This window comes from Ambystoma mexicanum, chromosome 7q (assembly GCF_040938575.1).
Source record: "Ambystoma mexicanum isolate Mex_15411 chromosome 7q, UKY_AmexF1_1, whole genome shotgun sequence".
Lineage (NCBI taxonomy): Eukaryota > Metazoa > Chordata > Amphibia > Caudata > Ambystomatidae > Ambystoma > Ambystoma mexicanum.
Genome location: NC_090941.1, coordinates 931,090,826 through 931,118,429, shown reverse-complemented (window position 1 = coordinate 931,118,429; position 27,604 = coordinate 931,090,826).

The following is a 27,604-nucleotide window of genomic DNA, read 5'->3' as shown; positions in this document are numbered from 1 at the left end:
TAGAATTGCCTGCAAATTCAAATCAGGCACAGTGCTCCACACCACATCCACTCCTTTTGTGTCAAAATGGTTAGCCACATTCCTAGATTTAGCATACTGCTCCAAACCATTCACAAACATATCTCCAACCACCAACACCCTGACCTTCTGCTCCTCCGCCATCTTCACTACACACAGCCTCTCTCAATACGAAGCAGAACCCCACCACCTGATTGGCTAATCCTCAAAATACACTCCCACTTCATACTCGGAAACCCAGGATGTGGCATGTCCTTTCTGCGAACAGCCGCGCTGTCCGTGGATCACGTAAGTAACACTGGGGCAGCCCTTCTACCCTTTCTACTGCACTCTCTGCACCATTTCCTCATTGGCTACTGTTAAGCAGTCACACAATCATCCACCAATCACATCCAAGAACGCTACATCTAACTCTGTCATCACAGATCAGCACTTCATGATTTACTATTGATCACTCTCAGTACAATTCGGCTGTGACTGCAAACGACCTACAGCAACAACTACTATAAAACTCCACAAGATTTCTACTTGCAGATTCATGCACATACACATGCATGAACACAGACTACAGGTGTGAATATTTTCTACACAGTACATGTACACCTCTTCTAGGAATACAATACATTCCGGGAGCGTAGCTCAGTGGCAATGTGCGCACCTTGGAAGCAAGAGGACACGAAGCAACAGAGGTTCGATCCCAGGGTCCGCACTTAGAAATCTCTGGGTGTTTAAGCGTGTTATAAATACGCATCTAAGATAAAATAGTTACGCAACTAAAAAACAAACAATTCCTGTAACAAAGCCTCGATGCCCACGGGATGTGTAAGCACTTTAAAAATGTAAAATAAAATAAATAAAGGTATGAATAGAGTAACTGCCACTTACCCTGTATAAACTGTAAAATGAACTTACTGTCATTTCTCCCATCTGCTATGGTGATGTGTCAATTGCAAACCTTTCAGCTCTCCAAATTATTGTTTACACACACACCTATCTAAAAAAAATATTATTTCATATTATAAGATGGCAGAAATAACCGTATAATTATGAAAAGTACCATAAACACACATATTCACTAATTTATTTTGTTTACAATTGCAGTGAAGACGACTCTCCTGAAAAGCAGCAGCGTCTGAAGTATGAACAAGGACTTAGAAGAAACCTACTCTTTCCATACAAAAATGTAAGTACAAAACTAACATAATGTTCTAACTGTTACTGAAACACATTAGCATTTTACTATTGTAGAAGAAACAAGTATATTAACCCTTTACCATTAGATGTATTATTAGTGCTTCCCCTTACCAGTTGCATACTTTATATTGTCATCTGAAGCCCAGTATAGTAACATACAAATAAAAGAATAGCCTTCCCAACTTGATGTAGATACCCATTGCACAATCACACATCACCACAATCATACTTAACATCATACTCAGACACTCATGCACAAAGCACGCATAGACTGCACAATAGCCCAACCCACACTTTTCTTCAACAGACCCCAAAGAATGCCTACCAAAAAGCAACTCCATAGAAAGCAATGCAGAAGTAGAGCAAATCACAATAAAAGTGTCCGAAATAAGCATCCATCTATAGCAGATTTTGTACAAAAAGTTCAAACAAAACATCTAATAAAGTCATTAAGCTAAACAGAACAAGCTTCCAGTACACAAACTTTCCCTCCTATATCAAAATGTAAAACAAAACAGAAAGTGATTAACAAGACTTCAGCTACCACTACTGCTAACGCTGCACCTATAAATCAGTACGCTGTGGCACCCAGAGACACAAAAGAAGCGTACGCGTGGTAAACGCAGGCTACAATGACCTCTGAATTGGTACGCGGCACACAGGGGCAACCACAGTGGAAAACTATGTGCGCGATTCACTGTCTGCCTGGAAAAAGAACATGAAAAAGACACGCATGGGCGCGTTGGCAACACACCCGCCCAAAGAAGAATTGAACGCTATCTCAGTAAACAAGGAGTACGCACGCAACCGTTGTGAAGTAATCGCGTGTGAACTGACAAGAAGTACAAGAATCAACTGCTCGCTCTCCACAAAAAGCACGTACAAGAAAATGGCATCCTACGTGGACCTTTAACCCCTGCCCACAGAAACGCCCATGTGTGACACGTCACTTACGCGCTAAGGGCCTTTCCTCCAATTACACGCAGTGAGTGACATGCGGACGTGCTGTTTTTTCACGTGCTGATTCATTATGCACCTGATGCGAGGGAAACGCCCGCGTGCGTTACGTCACTTACACGCTTACGCGCTAACGGCCTTTCCTCGAATTACACGCTGACATGCTGTTTTTTCATGTGCCAAATTACTCTGCATCAAGTTGGCCACGCGACAACACATGGAAGACTACACTCCTACCCAGAAGGCCATTTTTCTGCCCCCCAGAGCCCCTAGCCACCTCCCACGAGCCATCTGCAGCTGCCTGCCTGCCTGCTGGCCACATGCCCTGCTATTTGGTGCCATCTGCAGTGGTCCAGTTGCTGCGACCACCCGTGCTGGAACAGAAGACTCCCGACTGCAGTTCCATCGCTCCACAGCCCAGGACCAGGACCCAGTTGCCCACCCACACCTGCCTCGGTGGTTGCCATGTCGGGACAAAAACCATCTGGGACCAGTGGCGACCCCGCGGCAGAGAGACAGAGAGGCAGAGGGCTGCCAGCTTCACTGCAGGAGAAGTTGGCATCCTGGTCGACCAAGTCCTGGTGCATTATGATGCCCTCTTTGGACGAACACACAACAGGGATGGACAGAAGAGGATCTGGATGGACATTGTGGTTGCCATCAACGCAGAGGGGGTGGCAACCCGCGACCTACCACCCGTCCATAAGCTCTGGGAGGACTTCAGGTCCAGGACCCTCAGGAAGGCCCGGCACCTCTTAGACGCAGCAGATGCAGTGGGTGCCAGGTCCGCCTTACCACCGACCAGATGAGGGTCGTGGAACGCATTCGCCAAGAGCTTCACCTCCAGGTCCTCGAGAGGCAGACCCCTTCGGAGTCGAGTGGTAAGTGTCATGCGTAATCATTGGACTCAGTGCATGTTGAGGTGTGCCAGGAGTGTGCAGCTTGGACATATGTCTGGAAAGGCCCATGTATGGATGTGTATGTGCAGGGACATGACCGTGCTGCATGTGAGTCCAGTCATGTGTGATGCACATCAATGGTGTATGTGTTCCAAAGCATGATGCACAACTGCATGTGTAGACGCACAGTTGTTAGCATTTCTGTGTATGTACTATGCCATGTTTGGGGTGTGACACATGGATACTGGTTGCACCTTCATGTACGGTGTACATGTGCGTGTGTGTGTGTTTCACATGTGTGTGACTGTGATACACCATGGATGCATGTGACACCGACATGTAGGAACCTGATTGTCAGATGTGACATAATTGCCGATGATTGCACTGTGACAGCTGGTGAAGATGTACAGATGCATTTCTGTCTGGTGGCGTGTGTGCATGTGTTCGGCACTGCCCATGTGGCTTGTGACATCATGCCAACCTTCGGATGTTCATGCTGTTGTGTGTGTGTGTGGATGCTGCTGCCTGCTGCACAATTCCTGTTAATTGGTGCATGTGTGTGGGTTCAAATGATGAGTGTTGGGGAGTGTGATGCCATCTGTGAAGTTTGACACTGCCACTCATGTGCAAATGTCATGTGTGTATCAGACAATTGTACAGTGCTCTGATGCCTGTGTTCTGTCTCCCTGTCTGTAGCGTTGTTTAGAGGAGGTCCCAAATAAAGCCTGCACTCCAGTCGCCCATTTTGAAGTACCAGGAACGTTCACACCGAGATATGTGACGTATGATGAGGAAATAAACCAGCAGAGAGCCGCAGTAGGGCTCTGCCCATTGCCTATCAGGATAACAACACCTGTTGAAGTAGCGATACCTAGAAAACCATGGACAGTAAGGTATCCATTGAGAAAACCCTACCAGCAAATAAAACGAAATGAAGATTGCCTAAACGCTGTCCCAGAAGAAACCTAAAAGGCCTTAATTGAAGACGAATGGTGAGGTCACGCAGGCCCGGACGGACTCGCAGATAGAAGACATGATGACCCAAGGATGACACAAGAGACAAAATGCCATGAATAAGGATATTGTGAACCTAAAAGGAGAGAACAATGTTGAAATATAAAGAAGCTTAAGCTGTAAAGCAGGATGAAGCCATCAACCAGCTAACGCCAGTACATATGCTTGTAACCGCAAGAAAGCTCAGAAAACAGTGTGGCTTGCTATGCTAAGTAGAAGAATAGAACGGCAAGTGCCATTATACACAATTTACCTCAAAATGAAGCATGTTATATAAGTGCAGAAAGAAAGAAAGTCCACTTTACACAAAAGCAGAATTAACACAGGTTACTAGAGGTCAAACAGGACAGGATTTGTATTCCAGCTAAAACGAGAAGAGATGGCTGAATCGAAACTCAGCAGAGGCAACGTGAGCCAGGAAGAGCCAAGGTCAGACCAATAGAAGGAGCGAACAGTAGCTTCGCAGAATCGAAACTTATGAACATAATATAAGTATAAAGTATGAATAACCCGGTAGAAGACTGCGCCCAATTTTCAAAGACATTGTTTTATTTTCAAAGTGCCCTTAAGTGATGACACGTGTTTCTGTCTCCCTGAGACCTTTTTCAAATCAGGGCTTGGATTCCTCTAGTGCCCCTATTACATTTGGAATTAATCCTCCACAATAAACGGGTTAGATCCCTCTCGTACCGATACAGCGTTTAATCGCGTGTTGCACAAGATCTCGAGGGGGCGCCTCTTGAAACATTTATTGAAAATTGGGCGCAGTCTTCTTCCGGGTTATTCATACTTTATGACCCGTTTTCCCACAGTTCCCTTCCCATTCCTATGGGCAGCTGAGCAAGCGAAAATCTGAAGGAGGCGATAACAAAGGCGGTGATCCCGAGGGTCCAGAGATGAACCATGCAAACGGTGAGTGAAGCAAAAAATTGAGTGCTTTGGTAAATAGTGCATGCCTTAGAACAAGTAAAGAGAAAAGGTAACGGAGGGAGGAGGGAAAACAAAATATAGTTAGAAGTAGAGAAGACTGTATATATATAAGGGGATAATGACTCAGAAACAATAAACGACAAATGAGAGGTTACCGGGGTAGACACCCGAGAAGAGAGAGGTTACCGGGTAGACACCCAAGAAGAGAGAGGTTACCGGGGCAGACACCCGAGAAGTGAGAGGATTAGCCTTTTTCCTGCACTTTAATATAGCGGCTCGAAGAATAGTGTACCCAGAGTCCCACATAATAGGAAACGACTAGGCTACCACTACGTTTAAAGACATTGTGAAAGGGGTACCTTTACACTCCATAAAGAGGTAATGATTAGAGGCAGAGATATTTGTGTCCAGCTGGTTTCCGGCTAGTCTGTTAAGTGTCTGTCTTACATGTTTCTCTGTTGTGACGTCACGCATATGCATTGAACATTTTTTGAGAAAACTGATTTAAAATTTCATGCGCTTTGATAGCTGAGACAGAATCGTACATGAATTGATGTGTTTTTTATTTTTAACAAATCAGTAGTATAAAATGTTTGTGGAAAGTTTGGGTTGGAGCTTGCGATATTTGGTGCTCGCTCATATTGTTAGAAGCTGTTTAAACAACACAAAAGCATTGACAAGTGTTATATAAGAGGAAAGGGAACAGATTTAAGCATGGAAGACATAACTCCATTAGCACACTTATGCAAGCAATTGCCAAAACACGCACCCAAGCTAAAGAAATATAGCACCGAGTGGGTTAAATGGGTCTTTATCTAATGCCGTCCTACAACATATGATGACATATTTGCACGCCCCATATACAGGCAAGAAGTTAGAAAAATGCCTTGCTGTTCTCGAGTTGTGGAAAATGTACGAACAGGTAAAGGAGGAAGAGCAACCATCAGATTGGATACTTAATGTATGCACAGTAGGGGGTGAGACGCCTACCGCGCCACCTACCCCACCCGAAACGAGAGTCGAAGAAAGTAAAGGTGAGGGGATATACCCACTGAGAGAACTTGAAGCAGCCACAGGGTACAGCAACCCCGCATATGAGTCACCTACACATAGTAGTGACGAAAATCAAGGGAGAGATAAGGACAAAAATATTACCTCTGCAGTCCCAAGGGACAAGGGGAGATGCGATGATGAAAGGAAAGAAAAGGCACAGTCAAGTGCATCTCTAGACGAGGAGAAAGAAGGGAAGAGACGGAAAGGGAGTGAAGACAGAACTGATCAGATAACTTTCGCAAAAGACGAATGGATGGTAGGACAAATTCTATTGAAACTTGATGGGAAAGGCAGTGATGACGCAAGGCAAAAGGAATTAAGAGACGAAAGGATAAGAAGGAAAGACAGACAAAGGCGAGAATAGCTATATCGCGAAGAGCAAGATAAACAGCTTGATAGCAACCCAAGAGCAGCCTATGATCAAGACAGACACAAACAACAAAGGTTAGAAGAAGAGCAAAGGATACGTGAGAAAAGACTAAGAAGATGAAGAGATGAGGAAATTCGAAGGGCAGATGAATGTAGAAATGAAAAGAGAAAGGAAGAAGATAGGGTTAGAGAAGAGGCGAGGAAGCGCAAAGAATTTGATGATGTAGAACGTAAGCAAAGACAGGGAACACGCGATCTTGAATATCTGGGGAGAGAGGTTAAAAAACCTGCTCCAATAATAGATTGGGAAGACATCGAAGAATTCTTTCCTGCGTACGATTCAGTACCAGGCACGTCTAGGGCAAATATTGAAGATGACTTCGACACCAGAAGCATAAGAGAAACGCTTGATAGAATATATGATGAAATGTGCCTAGAACAGACACCCCAAGGGAAGGGGGAAGACGAGTGCTTGGAAAGCACTCAGCTGTACGAGGATACACCGAAAGTAGTGGGAATAGAGACCTATCACTAGATAGATTAGAAATAAGCAGGAACATGGAGGATACGAGAAATTGCGTGAATTGGGGACAGACAATGTGCGACTCCGAAAGGGAAGAGCACGAAGAAAACGAAGAAGGGAAGCAAAGCGAAAGGTGACTCCCAAGGGAAAAGGGGATACTATGGTCAGACACTAGTGAGTCTGCACCGAGGGCATCAGAGTCAGCCACACAGTCTGACCGACATGAAGGAGTACCTCATGGTGAGAGGGGGGTGTCTTCACTGCCCTGTATAGACAGACTAAGGACATTGCCAGGTAGACGGCGATGCATGAATATTAGCCCTGCACATTGGCTAATCACACAGTGCAACAACAAGCACCAGGAGCGCAACAAGGTGCACAACCACAAAGCATGGGGAATTTTCCATAGGGACAATCCCAACAGGCACTGCCGCAACTATCACAGACCATGAACCCTGGAAGGGGAAGTAACAATGGGAATAGGAAACATCCACAAGTGCACAGTGGGCCAAACTTGTATATGAACTAGGAGAGCTCACTGGGAACCCTGATGTTCTCTATTCTATCAGTGACACCAGACCTTCATAGGGAACCTAGGGTGGATGTCGTTATAGGGGGTAAAGAATATTCCTTCCTAGTTGACACGGGTCCGACACGCTTGTGCATACGTGAAGGCAAGTTTTCCTTGTCCGGCGAGGCCATAGATACGCAGAGTTTTACAGGAGCTCACAGTTAAGTTCCCTTTACAAACGCACTCCCAGTCTCCATAGGAGAGTGCGAAATGAATGTACCTTTATGATATTCACATCAAACCACAGTAAATATTTTGGGTCAAGACTTAATGACAAAGTTGAACATGACAATATCGTTCATGGAGGAGGGCATAGTATGCTCCACACTAGGAATGCACTATTCAAATGTATGCAAAATGGTTAGAGCATACTCAGGACACAGAAATCTTTGCATATGGCATGCGTGTGCTTATGGCAGGATTGCCAGGTCTTGCAGACAGGTCTTGCCTTAATCAGGCTGTCCAATAAGTCTGTGTGCTGCACTGGTGTGCCGTCTGCCCGGAGGTAGCCCCTGCTTTTCCAGCGCGCTAAGCCTGCGTGCACTGTTGACGTTACATAGGCGGAGTCACTGTACACCGTTACTTCCTGGTCTGCGTGATTCTCAATGGCGAGTATTAACGCCACTAATTCTGCAGCCTGTGCTGAATAATGAGATGGTATTTGTGCACTAAGAAGCACTTGAAACTCTCCATTAGCTGTGTGCTTTATCACAGCAACGCCTGTTTATCTTTGCCCATCACTTTGATCGATCCTTGAAGACCCGTCAATAAAGACGATCTCTCCTCTTGCCAAGGCATTTTCTTTTATCCTGTGGATTTCATCATAGAATGCTTCATAATTTGCGCAGTCATGTAGTCATGCTCCCAGTGGGCATAGCGGTCGTGAAATGCACCACCCACACCAAAGGGACAGATTTTATCTCACCTGGAAATCAAGCAGCAGACATGGAAGCCAAGCGTATGGCATCCAAAAATGAGACGGTTATGGAAGTGGAAGTAGCATGTACCAATGGACTAATGATGTTTACTCGAACCACACTTTGGGGAAAACACAGTTAATGAAACTCCAAGGGGAGGCACCGCAGGACGAGAAGAACCTGTGGAGACGTTGAGGGTGTTCTTTAAACCCCTCTGACAGCTTGTGGCAACAAGACAGAACTGGTAAACCAGTAATGCCTGTAGCCCTATTAAAAATAGCACTGGAGCAGTAACATTAACCGGCGCATATGACAAAAGAGAATCTAGCAGCAACACTCGCAGAAGACTGGTTCATACCGAATTTAGCAGAGCATGTTGCAATTTTCATGTGAACTACATAATATGCCAGCAATTGACCCCTGGGCACACACTAAAAGTAATGAGAGGAGTCATCCGCAGGCCTTTTCAGCACTTGCATGTCGATTACGTCGACATTATTCACGTATGTAACGGGTACAGATACTTAATTGTTGTGGTGTGTCCATTCTCTAGATGGATAGAGGCAGGTCCATGTACACATCCAAACTCTATCTGTGCTGCTACATTTTTTGTGAGGGAAGTGTTCCCCAGGTGGGGGCTGTGCGAAGTCATGAGATCAGATAATGGCCCTCGCTTTGTCAATGCAGTGTTCAACAGATTAACTTGCTACTTGGTATAAAGCACAAGTTCTCGTCCGCGTATCATCCACAAGGTAATGGGATTTGTGAGAATCTCAACAGCTTGTTAAAGGAAAGGATAGCCAAGGTGAAGCTTACTCTAAGGAAGGGATGGTTGCACTGCCTTCCACTGGCATGGTATGCTCTTCGGAAAACCAACCTGGATCCGACCATCATCTTATGCCACACGAGATAGCCACAGGAAGAATTATGAGAACTCCCCTAATGCCCCAGGATAGAGCAAGATGTGATGCCCAGTCAACAGGATAGGTTTTAGGGTCTGAAATGCAAAACTATCTGAACTGTATGACATCTTGCCTTACTGTAATTGCAGAGCAGCTGCAGCGATGACGAAAAGGGTGTAGCTCAGCACAGAACACAGATTGAGACACTACAACAGACCAAGTTCAAGGTCTATGTGTTCCACTCGTCCTCCCTGGAGAGGCCGTCTTGGTGAGGAACCATACAAGGAAAAGGTGGGACGAGCTAAGATTCAGTGGTCCTTTTATCGTAGAGGACTGCACTCCGTCCGCTGTGAGTCTACAGGGCAGGAGAGCATGGATTTTTCTCAGTAATATTAAACCCAACATCGGAGAGGGTCCCCTGCCTGCACCCCAACGAGAGGCATTGACGAGCAACGGGGAAAAACCACAGCACGTGCAGACGAGATCCATGACGAGGAAGAAGAACGCATGATCAGCTAGACAAAGACAAGGAACTTTTGTGCAAAATGTTGTGGCTTCTTTTTGGACATTCCTCTAAGCAAAAAAGGGGATAAGGACATACAAACGGACACTCTGTGCATCCTAGTTGCAGGGTGAAGAAGAAAATTGCACATGTAAGCCACAACATAGTCTCTTGACTTTGAACTTTGGACTGCGGCACGCTGAAGCCTTGATGAGAAAAAGACTATGCCAAATTTTGACCGAGGACATTTACGTTGGAATCAAATACAGTATCCCGATACATTCAGCACTGACACCTTATTCGCAATCACTTATGGTGTCCCACAGTAGACATCACAATGGTTGTGGTCACCTATTTCAATCTAGTGCTAAGATCATACCCGTCACTGGTAGGGTGGCTCACCAGTGTCACAGACTTTCTCCAAGACCCTGAAAATGAAAAAATAATAAGACAACTGCTTACTGTCATTGCAGAACAATTTATCATACTCCCTGAGTACAGTAGGGAAGAATCAAATGATCCCAACACAGGCGTATATAGAGGAGCTCATCAACACACTGTTCTTTCGCATAATCGAAGATTGTCCACCTCTCATTGGGAGAACAACAGAAACACTCACATTTCTTCGAGATCCAGCAAACACTGAACATTTGAGCCATCTCTTGAATAAGATAATCATTTTGGTCACATGCCACGCAACCAGACAGTGCAGACATTGTTTACATCAAGGGAAAAACATATAATCCTGAACCCAGCATGACAGGACCGATGTCCCTGTCACTAGAAGACAGCAGATTGGTGCACAATGTCCTTTTTCGCCTAGTCACAGACTTTCCAGAGCTGGTGGGGAGACCTATCGAGGTTGACGTCCTACGTCCTACCCTTCATAAGAGATCCAGCTAATATCGCACAGATGGGAATGCTCCTGCATGGAATCGTACTCCAAGTGGAACTTTCCAATCATCAGAGAAAGTATCTGAGGAGATTTTAAGGAAACTTTCTGCCGAGGGACAGATCGAGGGAGCTGAGTCGAGAACTGCATGTGTTATATTTGTTATAATTTTTCCTTATTTCTTCATACTGACCAGTGTCCAACATGTCCTCAGGACTGAAGTAGATTCGAGGGGTGGACTGGGAGCTGACCTACTTTGAACATGCACAGTAAAAGGGCTCACTGAAGTGTTATATAATCTGTTTTTCCCATAGTCTAGCAGAGGAACTGTATGCTGAAATGAGAGACAATCCGTCGCCCCAAGACGGGGGACACTTGTGAACCATCTAACACTCGCAAACGCAGTATTTGGAAGACAATGTTGGGTAAGGAAAGAATAACATTGACATTTGGCGAATGATCGAGATGGGGGCCCAGAGCAGGAACCTGGTCCTTCCACAAGCAGAGAGGCACCCCCGCTTCTCTGGAAGGAAATGCTGTCGCCTTACATATCGAACCATAATGTACTTATGCATTGTATTTATCATTATTTTACTGTCATTAATGATCAGAACTGCATTCTTTATTGGTGCACGAAGCGTTCCAATTTCAGGGCACCCACCTGATGATGCACGCATGAAACCCACAAGAGAACCCAGGCCATATATAGTCATTCTAGTCCCTAGAAAATCCGATGGTAGAGTAAATGAACTTGAAGTGAACGTGATTAATAGTGATATACACACACGTATGGTAACAAATGAGCAGGAAAGCCGGAGACAGTGTCGGCATGAAATGAATGAAGAAAAAACACTGACAACTACATGCACACACACACTAAATGCACATGAAACAGGCCTAGTTACAATGACCGCACCATGGACCGGGATACCTGAAGATCCTCCAGCGAGAAAAAGCCATGCAGAGGCATTCAGAGATGTAGTTAAAGCAAACTACAGGAAAAGCTTAAGGATCAAGAGAAGCATGCATGAAGATGACAATGAACTAAACTACTACCTAGACAGCACAGCACATCTGGGAAACAACATTTGGTACCAGCACATGAAGGAAGTTGGAAGACAAAAATCTGAAGGGGAATGCTTTGTTTGCGCACTCCTACCGTACAGCATGGGGAAGTCCAAGATCTTTGTGGCTGTAGAAATTGATGTCCCAACAGCACACTGGCCCTCATAACGACCCTGGCGGAAAGTAACTGACCTGACCGCCATAGCGTAAATAGCGTTTCCGCCATTGCACGATGGAGTAAAGTGCGGCTAATTCTGACCCATCGGGCACGAGCATTACGCCATGGCGGAAGTGCAAAGTCCGCAATGGCGGAAATGTCCCCAAAACGCCCCTCACCGCCGTCGTACGGCGCCCTAGGTGCAATTCCGCCACCCATCATAGCGTTCACCGTAATGAGCGGTAATCGCAAAATACGGTGACCGTAAATATACGGAAACGGAAGTAAAAACATGGGGCCGGAACGGGAAACAGCACGCCGTACACCTACAAAATCAGAATCCCAACACAACCATTACAAATCCGACCCTGAGACACATCCCAACCCGTTAGCCACCCTAGTCAAAACAATCAAAATGGGAAAAGTTGCTAAAAAAGCGTGCGACCGCAAGCGGCAGGTCCACTTCTCCCATGAGGAACTCACCGTGCTCACAGAGACCCTCCAGGAGAATGCTGCCGTCGTCTTCTCGACGCAAATGACCAGGACGGCACTTGCGAACAAGAAGGCCATATGGGCCCTGGTGGCACAGCGGGTAAGTGCGGTGGGGACCGCACCCCGCAACCCACAGCAATGCAGAAAGCGATGGGACGACTTGCGGATACGCGTACGGAGCATACTATCAGCCAACCGTAACATTGCCACAGCTACCGGGGGAGGATCGGAATCACCCATCAAGTTGACCCCCTGGGAAGAAATCTGTGCCTCCACCATTGGAATGGAGAGTATAGAGGGAGTCGGAGGGATGGAGAAAGGAGTGCAGACATCCGAAGAATCAGGTAGGTGGGCCAAATAAAACAATGCTAAATCCACAATGTCCAATCATGTGAAGTACCATGTGTCCACATAGTGCAACAGAAACACATGTCCAGGAGAACGTCCACATACATTGGCCTGATAGCGCACTTTAAAAGTCACATTAAATACATAAATAATTAAAAATCCTAAAAACACCCTCTACACGTGCAGCATGCACACCCTAACTGCAGGCTGCAAAACAACTGCATCCTCAATCCACACAAAAATGAAAACCACCTCCAAGGCCCTGACCCAAATCACCCTCAGGTACCACCCCAATGCATGTGATACATTGCCATTCCAATTTCCACAGACCCATAAATAACGCTCGCCCTCCTTTACTCCACCACAGGGTCCGATTCAAACGACGAGCTTCAGGACACCCCTACCAGCACACCTGCAAAGAGGGCCAAGACCAACGGCCAAAGACCCTCCACCTCAGCTGCACGGATCAAGACACGGCAGCAGCACAAATCAAGTGGCAGCACACAGGAGGGGACTTCAACAGGCACCCCAGCAGCCAGCATGCCCACAACACCAGCACCACAGGTCCCCCCAATGGATGCCACAGAAGGCACTGCTTCTGGTGGCAGCAGCACCATAGGTGACACTGCATTAATGGCAGCATGCTCCGACACAGAAAACGGTGCTGTCGATGTAGGACCCATCCATGACCTGTCTCAATCCCCCTGTTTGTTTCATCCCGTACACCATGAGGATACCACGCAGGGGCACCCACAAGACGACGACTGGCCATCCCCCACAAGCCCTGTGGCAAGGCAACATGAGGTGATCAGCCCCTCTGTGACACCACCGCAAATGGGCATGGCCCAGCAGAGGCAACAGTCCCTCGACCAGGTGATCGTGCAACAGCAGCAACTGGCCACGCTCCTCAAGGAGCATGCTGATGAATGTGGGGGTTCTAAGGCAGTCATAGAAACATCTACTGAGACACTTAGGGCACAAATGGAGAGAAGTACAGAGACACTAAGGGTACAAATGGAGAGAAGTACAGAGACACTAAGGGTACAAATGGAGAGAAGCACCGAGAGCCTGAGGGGGGAACTGCATGCGACGTCCAAAGACGTATGTGGTGAACTTGCCGCTGTGCGCCGTGTGCTCACTGAGCTCTCACAAACCCTTAGGGACATGCATGGACGTGAGCAGGCAGAGACATCATCCGTTGCAAGTTCTGTCCAGGGCAGCCCCCAACGTAGATCTGGGAGGAACCTGCGCTCCACAGGCAGGGGTGCCCCTGATACCCGGAGAGGGGGCTTGCAATAGCGTCTGCCCACTGACAATGAGCATCTTTGGACACTGGTTTTCGTGGGGGAGGTAGGAGGGTGGAGGGGGGGTGTTGGGCTTTCTTGGGTGGCGGGTCGATGGGTTGTGTAATATAATTTCACATATGCTATAAACATTTCATAATCATCCAATGAGATGTGTGGACATTGATCTTTGTGTACGAGGCCTTTATTGGCGTACAGTCCACATTGTGCATGTTCCAGACACACACAGTGCCACAAGTCCCGTGTCCATGTATCAGCCACCAGGTGTGAGTGCTAGAAGCATGAATCTATGATATTCTGACAAATTTCACATGCCTCCTGTGCCTCGCGGACTCCTTGAGGTGCTGCCACATCCCCATCCTCATCATGACCATCTTCAGGTGCTTGCAGTTCTGCGTCAGGGGGCATGGGCACATTTCTATGTACGCACATGTTGTGTAGCATGACACATGCCATGACCATCTTTGCAACCTTCTCATGGCGGTACAGGAGTGCCCCGCCGGACCTGCTGAGGCAGCGGAAACAAGCCTTCAGTAGGCCGAATGCCTGTTCAATGACTACACGGGTACGTGAGTGGGCATGGTTGTAGTCCTCCTCATGCTGGTTCTGTGGGTTCCGGAGTGGTGTAAGGAGCCATCTCTTCAGTGGATACCCGGCATCACCTGTATGTGGACAATAAAGGATGTTTGTGGAATGACATTGCTACGTACGCATCCCCCCCTTCCTGCCAGGTCATTGCCGCATCACATACCCCACATTATCATGCATGAAATGAGACTCACCGAGTAGCCAGGATCTGTTCCCTGCGTGTCGCTCCATGTAGCGTGGTATTGTAGAGTTCCTCAAGACCATAGAATCATGGGTTGATCCAGGAAATCGGGCACAACAATGTGTAAAGATCCTGTTGGAGTCACACACCATTTGTACATTAAGAGAATGATATTGTTTCCGGTTGCGGTACTGGGCCTCCATGGCATGTGGGACAACCAATTCCACATGGGTGCAGTCGATGGCACCAATGCAACCCGGTACGCCGGCCAGTGCATGGAATCCCACTTTTGTGTTTGTAATCTCCTGCTCCGAGCGTGGTAAAGAGATGTAGTCGTCTGCGTGCTTCAGGAGGGCATCGAGCACTTGCAATAGTGTCCGTGACAACAGTGGCTGTGAAATGCCATGCAACTGTCCGACTGTGTGCTGGTAGGTGCCTGTGGCCAGGAAGTGGAGTACAGACACCACCTTCAGTAGGGGTGGGATGGCGGTTGGGCTATCTATCATGCTGACAAGGTCAGCTTGTGTCATGTTCACAATGGTGGTTATGGTGTCCCCGTCCAAACGGTAGAGGGTGTGGATCTGCTCAGCAGTGAGGTTGAACGGATGTGCTCGGAGGCGTGGGATTGCGGGCTGCCTGCGTGGTGGTAGTGGCTGTGCTGGTGGCCCTTGCTGGCCCTGCCTTGCCCTCCTCCTCCTCCTGCGTCTCCTCTGTGCGGCCTGTTGTTGTAGTAGTTGGTGTTCGTCTTCTTCTTGAAGTTGGAGTACTTGCAGTGCTATCAGGTCTCCCAGGGCCAACATCGCTAGTCCTGCCGGTAGCATTTTGGAGTGGGTGTGGTTGTGGGAGGGGGTTGGCTGTGCAATTTATGTGTTTTCAGGCTGTATAGCCTCCACCTGTGGTGATTCATTCCACCTGTGCCAGCTGCAATCCCTTTTGGGCGAGCACGTCCCGCACACAACGCTGCAATGTGACGCATGGCATCTTGCTATTACAATCATGTATTTAATCCCGATGGCAGTGAAATATTGGTTTATATGTTCATTCTGCTATGGTCCCATTGTTTCACATACTATCTTTGCAGTCGCGAACAAACTTGTGAAGGGTCAGTGGAATGTAGTACTCGATTAACGGTGGACCCTCATGCAGCACTGTACCGAGGTTCACCGACGGGCGGGGCGTCCCATTTGTGAGTGAAGCCAGTTGCCATTTTCACACACTGCCGCACTACATGGATGAATTTGTGATTTCAAGCGGTCACAGATGCCTTTTCGACGTGATGTTGCAAATGAGGAATTCGAAGGACAGCGCTTTCGCTTTTCAGCTAGCGGCGAGGAGACGTCCACAGGTCTGACTGCAAATATAACGTTCTATTGTTTAATGTCCTTGGGACAGGGGCCATGGCGAGAATGCAATGATTGATATGAATAGGATGGGATGCGCAATAGCGTAGTGGACGATAAGGCAGGACGTTCCCAAATACATGTTACTTCACAACACTAGAATTCCGGGCTGGAGCACAGTGGATTTTGCAGACTGCATTACGCACAGACTCAATGGAAATTTCAAATGTGATGTGAGTAAATAATCAGGCGTTTTTATACCGGGATGAGGGAATGATGTATGGATGCATGGACAGATGATTTAATTGAGAGTTTGCCATGTACATGGCTTTTTGGAATCTATCCCCTTCCCCTGCGCTATGTGATGCAGAGCTGCCATAGTGGGACCATTGTCTATCTGCCCTTGTTGAACCCTCCCTGTCTCGACGCGCCTTCAAACACTTGTGTCTATGCACGTTACTAATCCCATCTAATGGATTCTGTTTTAACAGACGCATGCACACAAACACTCGTTTGTAATAGTGTTTTCACCTCGATTTATATAGTTATGATTCGCAAGTGATTTTTGGGTGGAAATAATCCTTTTGAGTGGGCTAGCATGCATATGGCTGTAGATTTAGTGTGATCATTGAAGTGAGTAATACAAATTAAGTTCTGATGCCCATACTATTCTTTTTCATTTCATTTGGGTGACAGGTATCTCCTCCCCTTTTGCCGCTGCCATCTGTATGCCACTCCTGCAGATGGCTTTTACTCCCGACACCTGCTGCTTCGAGTTAATCAGTGGAGCACCATTACGATCATATGGGACGATCGCCAATGGGCCACATGCCCTTACGCAGTACTAGTGGCTAGGAGCTACATAATATTTCAGCTGGACTAGTGCCTACCTAATGGGACGGCCCTGCGGTTCTAGGCGCTTCCATGTTGCCTTTTTGAACGTGAATGTAGCCCCTGTGTACCATGAAGGAACAGGGCGTCACACAAGAAGAAGCTGGTCATTTATTGCGGATGCAGCCCACAGTAATGAAAAATATTTTGGAGCTTATGACCTAATGGCTGTATGGGCTTGGTGAATTTGATGTGCATTAAAATTTTATTCTGATATCAACCGTGTAGCGTTATTCTTTGCAAGTAATGTAGCATATTCCTATTTGTGGAGCGATGTATTGTGAGAAGATCTGCATTGGGTTCCGGCTTCTGAGTATAGTTGCGTGGTACTGTACTGGCCGCGTTTGCCTACGAAGCCCAGTAAGGTCAGGGATAGGGGCTGCCATTATGACTGTTTTAATGATGTCATGCTCAGGGGCGGGGGATTAGCTTTTGTGTAACAGATGCCGGTCAGCCAGGTGGATTGGTGGAATGATGTGATTATCAGAAAATGGCTGGTCACAGGTGCCTGTGTTTGCGTGCGTTTCTTGGAGGGAGACTGAGGTCATGTCCATTGGAATAGCTTCTGTATTCGTGCCATCTGTGCCCTGCAGCTCCCATTGGCCCCTCTTGAGATGAGCCTGGCTGCTCAGTCACTCTGCCAACTTGTGTGGTACATGCTTATGCTGATGGTTGGTTTGTTTACTGGCAAGGGTACAGGGCTGGTGCAGTCTCCCTCAGGATACTGCTTTGAATGTTGCCTTACACTGGTGTCAAGCGATGGGGGCCTGTTGTTGTTTTGTCTCATGTTTCAGTTCATATTGCTGTACTTGAACCTTCACATGCCTGTGCTGCATCAGTACGGCAATGGTGCCATGCCAAATATGGATGGCCACTCACAAGGCACTTGGGGCCCCTACATTCATTTGTTCGTTGGCATGCATGGGTGACTTCTACATTTCACTGGTTGCATTGTGTAACTTCATTGCACCTACGAGGAGTTGTGCAATGTGGGCAGGGAGTGGTGTACAGGCACTCAGTAGGGCCATTTACGGTTGGTTCACGATGCCGTAATTCTCACCATGGCGGAATGGTACTTTCCGCCATGCTTGATGGCGTTCAATAAATGTCCGCTAGGGTCAGAATTCGCGTACTGTTGCGCCATGGTGGTAATTACGGTTTTGCATGGCGCGCGTGCGCGTACTTGGTGCAGTTAGCGTTGGCGTTCACTACGGTGTCGCTAATGGCATCGTACTTTACGGTGACGGGTCATAATCGCACCGAGCGGTATTCGATGGCGGTATTACATTTCCGCCATCGTTTTTCGATTTCCGCCAGGGTCGTAATGAGGGCCACTGTCTCTCACACATAGCAATGTGCAATACCAGAGGCCAGTTCATGGGAAGTGTTGCCTCATTGATATGGGCAACTGAAACAGTTTACCCCGATGAAGATGATTATGTCCAGGACATTAAGACAAGAAACAGAGCCCATACTAGGAATCATGTGAATAGATACGAGAAGCCTGGAATAAAAGGAGCAGGAATAAGATGGGAAGTAAACCTGAGACTGAGCGCCCAAGGGAAAACTCCAGAAGAGGCTCAAATTTGTAAAAACAGAGGCCACATACAGATTTGACGAAGAGTACTTTCACCAGATGGTTGGGAGCAAGGAGTGGTGATCTGCCGAGCATGGATGGTCCTTGGAGCCTGCAAGGAAGCCATTGAAAACTCAAAAAGAATGTGCAAACCACTATGGCCTAAACTTACAATACTACTGACATGGGCCGAAGGCAGAGGAGGACCCCTGCACATAGTGCCACTATAAAGTCTGACATTGTGCTTCAGGAACAATGGCACAAGAAAAATGGGGGAGAATCAAAACTGTGGACACATTTTTGAGGCTCCAGGAATGACTCATGGGACTGCAGTAATCCTGGATCATTATTGGGCATGCGGACCCAAAGCATACATCAGACTGCCGAAAAACTGGGGAGGCATATGCACAATAGTGAACATCCACGTTCCAGCATTGGTGATCCCGAAAAGCAGCCTGAATATTGACAGTTTCCTGAAAGCAGATGCTCATCTGAGGAAGAGGAGATCCGTGGAACTGATGCGAATGAAGAGAGAAAATGACTTCTCTGCTAAATCAGAAGAAGCATTTCATGCAATCCCATATGAACATAGGCTGTTCAGTCTCACCACATCAGTATTCACAATGATTTTCATGTCTCGAATACAAGTTGGAGTAAATACTAAATGGTTGGGAGTTACTGCAAACCATCAACATGACAATAAAAGGATTCAATGCAATCAAGGAAGAGTTAAGAGCCATCCGACTGATGACTCTCCAGAACAGATATGTACTTGACATGATCACAGCTATGGATGGAGGAGTTTGTGCAAAAATAGGAGAATCATGTTGCACGTTTATACCTTCTCACAACGAGGAAAATTGAACTTTAACAGAAGCTATAAGCATGCTGACAATCCTGCAGAACCAGATGATCAATGAAACCGACTAAGTTGATGATGACAGATTATTTGGATCACTGATTTCATGGGTTCCACAATAGATGGCAGATGCATTCAAATTCTTGGGAACCCTGCTACTGATGATATTACTGGGAGTTTGTGTTATCAAGATAATACTCTCGCAATGTCAGAAAACTGCAAAGAAAGCCATAGGGATGAAGATTATGATTGATGTCAAACCAGGATGGAAACCCAGAGATCTGACTGATGAAGAAATAAGAGACTTTGTGAACGCTAGCAAGTACGCACCAGAAGGTACAAAGTTTCTATACCCCAGAAAACCCAGAAATTATGAAGTAAAATGGATTTACTGCAGCCCAAATGGACAATGTCTGCTGATCACATGGAACAAAGACAAACATGTAAGGACAGCAGGAAGCCTGAAAGGAGTGATAAAAATATGGACTCCAAAGAGACACTTCTTCAAACCATCATGTACAAACCCAGAAGATGAAGAAGGAATGAACCCGTAAGATGAAGAGGGAATGAACCCAGAAGATGAAGTTAAGATGAATACAGAGGAACCAAGTAAGATGAATCCAAAGGAGGAAGTGGAAGTGGTCGATGAATCGACCAGAGGGGGGAGTGTAGAGGAGGTCCCAAATAAAGCCTGCACTCCAGTCGCCCATTTTGAAGTACCAGGAACGTTCACACCGAAATATGTGACATATGATGAGCAAATAAACCAGCAAAGAGCCGCAGTAGGGCTCTGCCCAGTGCCTATCAGGATAACAACACCTGTTGAAGTACCGATACCTAGAAAAATATGGACAGTAAGGTATCCATTGAGAAAACCCTACCAGCAGATAAGACAAATGAAGATTGCCTAAATGCTGTCCCAAAAGAAACCCAAAAGGCCTTAATTGAAGACGAATGGTGACATCACGCAGGCCCAGACTGACCCGCAGATAGAAGATATGACGACCCAAGGATGACACAAGTGACAAAATGCCATGAATAAGGATATCGTGAACCTAAAAGGAGAGAACGATGTTGAAATATAAAGAAGCTTAAGCTGTAAAGAAGGATGAAGCCATTCAACCAGCTAACGCCTGTACATATGCTTGTAACTTCAAGAAAGCTAAGAAAACAGTGCTGCTTGCTATGCTAAGTAGAAGAGTAGAGCGGCAAGCGCCATTATACATAATCTACCTCAAAACAAAGCATGTTAAATAATTGCAAGTCCACTTTACACAAAAGCAGAATTAACTCAGGTTACTTGAGGTCAAACAGGACAGGATTCGTATTCCAGCTAAAACGAGAAGAGATGACTGAATCGAAACTCAGCAGAGGCAACGTGAGCCAGGAAGAGCCAAGGTCAGACCAATAGAAGGAGCGAACAGTAGCTTCGCGGAATTGAAACTTAAGAAAAGAATAGCCTATCTCAGGAAGGCCGATATAAGGAGGCGTAGGCAGGTGGCAAGCTGAATAAGAATTAAATGCACAAATTGAAACTAGGCAGATTTACGGTGTGAGCAGCACGTGACCTTCCAAGCAAGAAGAAGCATGGGCTCACACCTACGCTTGGCTGTCACGCAGACAGAGATAGCATAACTTTTCCTGACAAGAAGACACCGTTTTGAGGCCAACCACAGCCAACTAATTGACACAAAGCCACTAAAGTAATGATTGATTGAAGGGAGGCCGGGTGAATCTTGGGGCACCCAGCACCTGGCTGACCATTCTGCATGCTGCTAAGTAAAGTGGAGTTTTATGCACAGGGTTGAAGCCAACCCAATTGCAATGGACCAAATAATCTAGGGTCCTATAGAGAGTAGAACCAATGAGACGGCGTACTCATAGTGACGTCTACAAGAGTAATGTTAGAAGGAAGGGCTTAGATGCCCACCTGATAGTGTTTATCCAATCCACTCACTCCGTTACCATATACAGATATAGTACCTATAGTAAAGTTACCTTTTCCAAACTAATAGAATTTCATGTTAACTTTTGAGCATTACACATCAATAATGATGAGTTTTGGGTATAAATGTTACTGTTTGTATGAAGTTGTTGGGAGTTGAAGCGAGACGGACTATTGCATCACTGTTGATTTCCATGTTTCCCCGTTTTTTGTACTTGTCATTAAACAGACTCCCCTTTGCCAAACCCTTGAGTTGTCCTTATTGATTGGTGTTGGAGTAAGAAAACCTGCACCCCCATCCATCTCAAGGTGCAGCTATCTTGTCTTAAAGAACTATGGAGCAAACCCTGACTCTATGGGCCGGCCGGGGGTCTCCCCAGTACCGTCGACTGATGAAGAGGGCGGAGATGGTGCTGTGGAGCACAGGGGCAGGGATCCCTCCACCGGCCGGAGACGCAAGGCCCAGCTCCCCTCCCAGGTAATGATATCTTCCAGGAGTGAGGAGTCTGGTTCCACGTCCATGGCCGCAGCTGCCAAGGGAAGGTCCAAGAGGCGGAGTTTGGAGGTTGACTTCTCGGCAGCAGGAGGGGCAGCTGAGCCCCCACAGGGGCCTACGGAAGACGATGGCACAGAGTCTTCCAGGTTGGTGGGGGGTTTGCTTGAGGGGGAGGCCGTGGAAGCCCCTCACAGGGGGCCTGGAAGGGGGTATTCCACTGGTGCTAGTGGTGCAGTCCAGGGCCAGTGACAGGAGGCAGCACAGGCCGCCACGGAGGTGCCTCTCTGTAATCCTGTCCCCGATCCTGTGACTGCATCATCCAGAACCAGCAGGGATGCCTCCGTCCAGACCCGTTTTCAGGTAGGGGATGCGCAAACAACAACTGGCCTTCCTCTCCCTGCGGAAGTTCCAATGCATGACCGGATTGTGCCTGTCCTAACTGGCGTGGCATTGCGCCAATGTGGTATTCCAGATGACGTGCAGGGTTCTCGTCTGCACAATGCACGTCATTTCGAATACCTCTTTGGCTGCGTGGACCTACTAGGACAGGTCATCGGCACTAGGTTCATCCGTGTGCTGGATCTTCTTGCGACCCCATCCTCAACTGAACCCCCTATGCGCCAGTCATCCTCCATGCCATCTTCCCACCCAAGTATCACCTGGGCCCCCTGTGGAGCTGCCCCTGAGCCAGTGGCCAGGCTGGTAGAGAACACATCACTGCCACAGTCGGGAGATGAAGGTCCAGCAGGGGTGGCCACCCCACCAACTGGACCCCAGCAAGAGGAGGACGTGCAGGCATCAACAGGCAGGGCATGTGCACGGAAGCAGCAGGCTCAGGGTGGGAGCGATCATGTCTCGGGGTCATAAACATCCCAGGTGCAGGCATCGGCCGGCAGGCAGGAGAACCCAGGATTGGGAGTGTCTTCCGAGTGGCAGCGGTTGGGCCAGCAAATAGATGCGGAGGAACGGCGGGCAGAGAGGGCACGGCTCACAATGGTCAGGGCGGAGAACTCCATGCACCGGGCGTTGAGGGGGCTGAGTGCCTCGAGGCAATTCGCAGGGAGTTGGAGGAGGCTAGGGAAGAGGCCCGCCTCCGGGACATTGAAGAGGAGTTTGATGATGCCCTGGCCCGGGACATCAATGAGTGAGCCGTCGGACTAGCCCACCGCCTATGTAAATAGTTATGTAAGTGTAGCTTTCTTTTTTTTTTTTTTTCTTTGGGCCGCATGGACTATGCCCAGCCTTTTTGTATATAGTTATTTATTAGGTAGGTTTTTAGTTAGGTTTCCTTTGGATTGTTGGGCTCATGGACCCTTGAATATTCATTTGTATATAGTTATGGACCTGGATTTACTTTATTTTTTGACCCATGGAGGAAAGTTTTGCTTTTTTTGGAACTTTGGATTTTGTTCCATTGACTGATGCTTTGGAGCCATTTTACATTGGATTTTATTGATTACAGCCTTCATTTTGTTGCTCAATTTTGGACATTTCGACTTGGATTTATTTTTTTTCTTCCTGTGTGCTTTTGTTTTATTCATTCAGTTTAGTATTTATTGGGAAGTCTTTTTGTAGTTTAGAAGTTAGTTTTGTTAGTGGTTTCATTCTGTTTAAAACTAAAATAAATAATTTCCTTTTGAGAAGGATTGCACTGTCTATGAGAGCGTCTAGGATGAATTTTCAACAGTATGTTTTAAGGGTTGTGCTCGATTTCTCTGTTGTTTTTATAAGGTACTGAAGGACGCGGTGGCAGAACATTTTTTGTAAAATAGCACTAGTCAGCACTAGTGGTAGCTGCAGTCTTTTTTTATAACTTTCTGTTTAGTTTTATATTTTGAAAGAGGAGGCAAAGTTTCTTTACTGCAAGCTGCTTTTGTTTTGCTTAGTGACTGTATTAGCTTTTTTGTTTGAATTTTTTGTATACATTCTGCTAGAGGTGGATGCTTATTTTGGACAATTGTATTTTGATTTTGTCTACTTTTGCAATTTAGGAGTAGCTTTTTGGTAGGCATTCTTTGGGATCTGTTGGAGAAAAAAAGAAAGTGTGGGTTGGGATGTTGTGCAATGTATGTGTGCTTTGTGCATGAGTGTCTGAGTATGATGGTAGGTATGTATGTAGAGTTGTGTGATTGTGCAATGGGCTGTTACTTCAGGTTGGGAAGGCAATTCTCATATTTGTGTGTTACTATACTGGTGTTCAGATGACAATACAAAGTATGCACCTGCTGAGGGGCAATCAGTAATACTGAATCTAATGCTGCAGGGTTAAAACAATGGTTTGTTCTACAATACTAGTATTCTATTGGGTAACAGTAAGAAAATTATGGCAGTATTGCACTTAGTTTTTCGATGGAAAGAGTAGGTTTCTTCAGAGTTCTAGTCGTACTTGAGATGCTGCTTGTTTTCAGGAGAGTGGTCTTCACTGCAATTGTGAATGAAAAAAGTTAGTAAATGTGTGTGTTAATAGCACTGTTGTTAATGTAGACATGAATTTGTTTGTTTTTGCAGTAGTAGTGCTTTCTGATAACTGTGAATAGCATGTATATGCAGTTTCCTTTTTCTATGTGCATTCTGTAGAATGTGCAATCTGTCAGTTGAACTTGCTTTAGAAATAATTACAATAGTAAGAACACAGAGCACACTTGGCTTTTTAAGGCAGTGTTATTGGATGTTAGGAGATAGGAGACATAATTGTATGCTTTTCTATTTATACAGGGTAAATGGCAGGAACTGTGGGGAAAAGCATGTAATGTATGCATTTGTGAAGGTGTGGGAAATAAAGCGGACAGATTTGATGGGTTCAGCAGAGTATTACTATCCCGAATAGTTATAGGGGAGAAGGTTCAAATAAGACAATCTGGAAATGTGGCAAAGGGCAAAGTGACAAAGGGACAAAGCAAATTTACCAGATTGCAGGTGATTTGCAAACTACTGGGTGATCCTGTGGTGCTTGGAGAAGGAAGAGTCTGAAATAAAGTAAGGGTTGAAATGAAGGGTCTGGATCGTTTCGTCTTTCGTTGCAGACTGAAAGGAAGGGGAAGGGGGGAGATGTTATGTGTTGGTTTACTACATGTACATAGTTGTACATGATGTGATAGACATGACTGCACCAGTGTATAGTTGAATGCTGTTGTAAATTCTAGAATGGAATGGGCAACCAGCTGGAATGGGAGAGCTGTCTAGATTGGAAGAACAGTTGTAGAGGCAGTGATGTTGTTTCAGCTGGGAGCCTTTCAAATTATATTGGCTATCTGTGTGTACGAATAAAGATGCATGTACTCATCCTGGCTGTGTCTCACCTTATAAGACCCTACAAAGCCTTCTCCCACAATCATACTGTCATTTCCCCCATCTTTTAACATGACATTGCACTTTGGTTGGCAGCTGTGTGTGTTGTGTCTGATTACTATTATTATTATTATTAAGGGGTCAATAATTTTGTATTTGTTTTCTGTTGTAAGATAGAGAGCTAATTAGAACCATTTGGAATCTTCATTGTCTTCTATTTTGTAAGTTATGTCTACAGTTTTTGTGCTATTTTTATAAATAGTCCTGCGGCAACATACACACAAATGGTTTGGTACTTCAGCAGATGTACTTTTAAACTTTAGTATTTCTTTTTTTATGTGTGTAATAGAAGGTTGCCATCTGTACAGTTGTTGGTAGTCTCTTGTAAATCCATTGCATTTTTCAAGCGGCTTTCAATTCCAAAATATTTTCTCTGGATATGCTCTATTTCTTCGAGTAGTTGTTTGGCTGTACCATGTAGATTGTTATTTAAGTTGGCTAGTGCTAAAGCAAGACTTTTGGCATAGTACTGTTTATGTTCCAGGTTTCTTATAGTTGAATGATGTGTTGATATCATTTTGATATGATGGAAGGTGGTTTTGCAAATAGGTCTAGAAATGCAGGCTAATGAATGTCCTTTTAGTCCTGTGTATTTGCGCACTGGACAGGGGTCCATATTTTGTAGTAGTTCAATTTTGAATTTGTCTTTGCCTTTCACATACTGATTGAGGAACTGGCGTAAAGATTTGAAAGATTTTTTGGCAATGTTACACATTGATGTGCATAGCCATTTGTAGACTTGACGTATTGGTTCAGTGGAATGGCCAGGTGATACTGAGTTTTCTGGGGATATTTCTGTGAGCAGCGTTTCTTGTTCCATAATGGTATTATTAAGTTTTTCATACCCTTGTCCACTGGTATGTATGGCAATTGGTTTTATTTGCTTTTGTTTGTATGCTTCTTCATTGAAATATGGTTCTGTGCTCGTGGTGTTACTCCATTCACCTCCACAGATGTTTGTGAAGTTATCTTTGTTGATATTCCCTTTATTGAGAAGTCTTTTTTGTAGTTTAGTACTTAGTTTTGTTAGTAGCTTCATTCTGTTTAAAACTAAAGTAAATAATTTCCTTTTGAGAAGGATTGCACTGTCTATGAGAGCTTCAAGGATTCATTTTCTATGGTAGGTTTTAAGGGTTGTGCATGATTTCTCTCCTGTTTTTTATAAAGTTCTGAAGGACTCTGTGGTCGAACACCTTTTGTAAAATAATTTTTTGGTATGCTTACTTGACACTACATCAAGATTTATAGGTGAAGTGTTAGTACTAGTGGTATCTGCAGTCTTGTTAATCACTTTCTGTTTCGTTTTACATTTTGAAAAAGGAGGCAAAGTTTCTATAATGGAAGCTTGTTTTGTTTCGCCTAATTACTGTATTAGCTGTTTTGTTTGAACTTTTGTACAAATTCTGCTAGAGGTGGATGCTAATTTTGGAGAGTTTTAGTTTAATTTCTTTTACTTTTGCGTTGCTTTCTACAGAGTTGCTTTTAGGTAGGCATTATTTGGAGTCTGTTGGAGAAAAAATGAAAGTGTGGGCTGGGATCTTGTGCAGTGTATGTGTGCTTTGTGCATGAGTGAGTATGATGGTAAGGATGTATGTAGAGGTGTGTGATTGTGCAATGGGCTGCTACATCAGGTTGGGAAGGATAATCTTGTATTTGTGTGTTACTATGCTGGTTTTCAGATTACAATAGAAAGTATGGAGCTGGTGAGGGGAAGCACTAATACTGAATTTAATGTTGCAGGGTTAATACAATTGTTTGTTCTAGAATACTAGAATTCTACACTGTTTGAGTAACAGAACATTATGGCAGTATTGCACTTACTTTTTTGGATGGAAAGAGTAGGTTTCTTCTGAGTTCTCGTTCATACTTCAGACACTGTTGCTTTTCAGGAGAGTGGTCTTCACTGCAATTGTGAAAGAAAGACGTTAGTAAATATGTGTGTTAATAGCACTGTTGTTAATGTAGATATGGATGTGTTTGTTTTTGCAGTAGTAGTGCTCTCTGATAACTGTGCATTGAAGGTACATGCATTTTTCTTTGCCTATGTGCATTCTGTATTTTTTATTTACAATCTGTTAGTTGAATGTGGTTTAGAAATGAGTACAATAGTAAGGACACGGAGCACACTTGGCTTTGTAAGGCAGTGTTATTGGATGTTAGGAGATAGAAGAAATAATCGTATGCTTTGTTTGTTGCAATTTTTATAGGGTAAATGGCAGGAACTGTATGGAAAAGTATGCAATGTATTTATTTGTGAAGGTGTGGGAAATAGA